Source organism: Protopterus annectens, chromosome 5.part0, assembly GCF_019279795.1.
Source record: "Protopterus annectens isolate FY-2018-M chromosome 5.part0, PAN1.0, whole genome shotgun sequence".
NCBI lineage: Eukaryota > Metazoa > Chordata > Ceratodontiformes > Protopteridae > Protopterus > Protopterus annectens.
In genome coordinates this window covers 475,473,383-475,477,900 of record NC_056735.1, presented here as the reverse complement: position 1 = coordinate 475,477,900, position 4,518 = coordinate 475,473,383, and positions in this window count along the sequence as shown.

Below are 4,518 nucleotides of genomic sequence, written 5' to 3'. Positions count from 1 at the left end.
AGTGCTATGATTTTGACTCTGTTATGGTGCTTGATGATTTCCTGCTATGATTTTGAATGCAGAGATGTTGAGAGATATGTGTTTGCTCTACTTCTATAATTAAAAAATCCAGCATTTTGATACGATTCTTTTACCTGATATCTCCTTCTTTAGAGATATATGACCATAAATGCATGACTTTGCCCTTTAAACTCCTAAAAGCTTATAGAGCAAATCCCACTGAATATAAGGCCTTCAGACGTGCCAACCTCAACCCACTTTGTGAGAAAATATCAAGTCACTTATGCCTGTACCTCCATTCACCTTAATGCACCAGCAAGCTTCTCTAAAGAATTCTACAGCCATTTACAAAAATGCAAAGAGCTAGCAATTCATACCAAAAGCAAGTGTAATAGGAAATTAAAAAACAACACTATGGCAGTCCACCGCCATAAACTATATAGCAAAAGAAAGAATCTCCTTAAATCATTTAGTAACTTGAATAGGTTCATAGCTTCATAGGTGTTTACTAGGCTAATGACCACAAGGGTTTTTTTAAGCTTAGCCATGCATTGCAAATCTCTGACGAGTTCTGATACTCTTGATAAGTGTAAGTATGGGCCTGGGAGATGAGCCATTTACAGGTTACCTGTTTGCATCAGACACATAAGTGCCAGACCAGGAATGAATTTCCGGTTTCCCGTCCAATTGTCCATGTTGCACTTGAATTTGATTAGGGAGGAACTCTGCTTCACATGGATCAAGAACCTGTTCCATAGATGGGGTAATCTCTGGGATACATACCTATCTCTCCAGTAGGTCCTATTTATATCATAGGCAAGGTTTAAGTCTTTAGAATGGGTAATTCTGATACTGTTTGTTTTGTGGATATGCAGAAGGTCCATCAGAGTGGGGTCTGACAATGCCCTGTATGCCAGGTATAGATCTCCCCTTAAAAGTCTGTAGGTGACAGCATCCTGGGATAGGGCCTTGAGGCAGTCTACATAAGACATATTACTTATGCCCTGTATTCTTTTAGTGAGGAACCTCTGTGGATATTCCAGTTGCTGGATGTGCCTGGTTAGGTACATACCAAAGGGGGCATTGTACTCGATAGGGCTGATAAATTCTGAATACAGTGGAACAATGACTACCGTGGACTTAGATGCCATACCTTTGTTTATAAGTGGGTCTGCATAGAATGAGTTCCTCACCACTGTAGACATGTGATTATCAAAGGCTAGATTACTATCATTGTGTGTCCCTAAGTCCCTGACTACTTGGTCAACTCTAAGGGGTGTTGTCAATATGATAGTTACCAGGGATGGATGACTTCCCAAAGGATACTATTATGCATTTCTTGGCATTTAGTTTTAGTCCATGACTCTGACACCAGTTGTTTGTCTGTTTCAGTCCCTCCTGGAGAACATTTGTATCAGTATGAGATTCAATTCACAGCTCCTAATTTGCAATCATCTGCAGATTTAGTCAGCCAGAGACCACTGACATTGGCCTAGACTTCTGAGAAGTAAATGCCAAAAAGGAGCAGTCCAAGGACTGATCCCTGAGGGGCTCCACTTGTGACTGGCCTCCTTATAGAGATGGACTCCCCAATTCTAACTTCCTGGGTCCTGTCTGTGAGCCAGTTGACTATCCACTGGGTGACATACAGGTTTGTACCTAACCTCTTGAGCTTGTCAACAATGCCCAAGTGGGGTATTGTGTCAAATGCCTTGGCCAGATCAAGGTAGGCAGTGTGAATGATTTTTCCCTCATTCATTGCTTTGGTGACCTTCTCAAAGAAGTCCACCAGGTTGAGTAGGCATGATCTGCCCTTTATGAAACCAGACTGGGTTGAGTCCAGTGTCTGGTCTGGTTTACTATATCTCTCTTGATCATCTCCATGATAATTCTTTCCATGGCTTTACATATAAGATTAGTGAAACTTATGGGTCTGTAGTTTCCAGGGTCTGTAGATGGCCCAGCTTTGTGCTGAGGGATGACTGTTGCCTTTCTCCATTCATGAGGCATGAAGCCTGTTTGGAGGCTACAGTTAAACAGTAATTCCAGAGGCCCTGATAGGTCATGTTTCATGCTATTTAGAAGACATCCTGGGATATTGTCTGGGCCCATTGATGCAGTGTTCTTTGTCTTAGAGAGAGCATTAAGGACCTGTTCCCTAGTGATAGTAGAGGGAGTTATATTTGATGATATTTCCTGAGGGAAGCTTGATGGGCAGAGACGAGGAAAGTTGGAACTGAGTTTATCAGCCAGGAGGTTGGCTATATCTTCTAGCTCAGTATAGGTGGCTCCATTTACAATGAGCTCTGCACACAATTGTGTATTGCCTTTGAGGTTGTAGACATATCTAAAGAATGCTTTGTGGTTGTCCTTTGCCTGGGAGGCCAAACTTACCTCAAATTTGGCTTTGGTAGACTTTTTTGTCCTCTGAGTTGTTTGTTTAATTTAATTAGAGTGTTTTTATCCTGCTGTGTGTGAAATCTCCTAATTTTTGCCATGATTTTCTTCCTCCTGTTTTTCATCCGATTGATTTTGTGATTCCACCAGGGTAGCTCCCCCACCCCGTAATGTCCTTCCTCTGGACCAGTAATCAGGAGCCTCAACCCTTCTCACAGACACAGGTGAGGGACGTTTACTTGGAACAAAGATAGATACACCCAGTGTTTTCAGTTGCTACTCTCTGCACCAAGCACAATTTCCCTTAAGGGCTCACATGTAGCACACTCAGTCCTGGAGCTGGGTTTCCCTCTATCTCTTTCTCTCTCTCTCTCTCTCTCTCTCTCTATCTCCAGGCTCAAATAAGATTATGCACTGACACAGCTATAGAGCTGAGTCCTCATCCAGGCGTTCCAAGTCAAGTCCTCCACCACCCTCTTTGTAAAACCAGAGCACTGTGTCACTGCTACAAGTAGCTGATACACACACACACTCTTTGAGGTTTGATTTTCACACACACACACACACACACACACACACACACACACACACACACACACACACACACACACACACACACACACACACACACACACACACACACACACACACACACACACACAGACACACACGCGCACACACACACACACATACACACACACCTGGTAAAGGCTAGCACACATTTACCAGCTATGCTCCTTCTGCCCAAACTATAAGGTAGATACTTCCACCAGAACACTCTAAAGCCAGCTGTAAGGCTCTTATAAGAGTACCCAATTATACTGAGTAAAATTAATACTAATGTAAATGGTAGTGTTTGGCCAATGCAATAAGACTTTCAGGAGTGGCCGCAGTGTCACCAAATAAATATAAGTGCTCTCTAAGGTTAAAATATTCTTTAAAAGACCAACCACAATGAAAATTTTAAATATATTTAATAATAAATAGTAAAGGAACATGAAAATATTAAATATCTATTGCAATAAAAAAGGATTTTCAGTCACAGGAAATGTTAAAAATAACAACAATGGAAAGATTCACACAGATATAGAAAAACAATACTTAACTAATCTTACTATTTTTCCTGACTAATTTAAATAATTACTGTTACCCAATTCACTTACTAGACCAAGGCAAGATGAAGTGGGTGAGGGGTCCTTCTTTGTCAGGTTTCACAAACAGACTGCTCTGAGACTTCTGTCTCATCTAGCATTAAAGCATCCTTTCAGTGTTGGATTACATAATTACATCACACACATCTGTTCATCTGATTCTGGTTCTCACACTACCTCCTTTACTACTTTGCTAAGATGTGTTATAGCATCTGGAAGCTATAAAATCATTTCAAAAACTTCCACCCTTCCAAGGTAGCAATTAGTTCACCCATTGGGACAATACAGTAGGATTTGTAGTCCTGATTTTCACAGACATTTTGTCTCTGGCTGCAGTCAGAACTGAAAGATACAATCTTTATGGCCTAAATAAGGTAATTTAATTTCAGTCTATTTTTCATAGTTAGCTGGACTGAGATTAACCTCTTTTCTTCCAGTATCCTTTTTTACAATATATTCATTTTATCAGTTACAAAACAGTCTGACGTACATTATTTCTTCCCTGTCCAGCAGGACCCACTATTGGTACATTTTTTAAAAAAAAATATTTATCATTTTTTAACAAAACCATTAACATTACAATTACTAACATTTTAACTATAATTTACTATATACATAGCACATAACAAGCTTTATAAACATAAATATACATCAATAAATCAATCAATCAATATTTTTCTAGTAAGGATTGCAATGTTTGGTACATTTTTAACATAAGCACCTGTACAAATCAATTTGATATACAAATTATATTTTTTTTGCTCAAATAGTACTTTATTATTTTCAACAGAGAGTATAATAGAATAACTATTCCAATATGCAATGTACTTAATAGATTACATAAACGATTTCCAGACTAAACTCAAAATCTACAAAACTCTCTTAAAAGCATCTATAAACATATATACAAATTTACAAATGTACCACAACAACAGTGCTACTACCATTTACATAGGGAGCTCATTTGTAG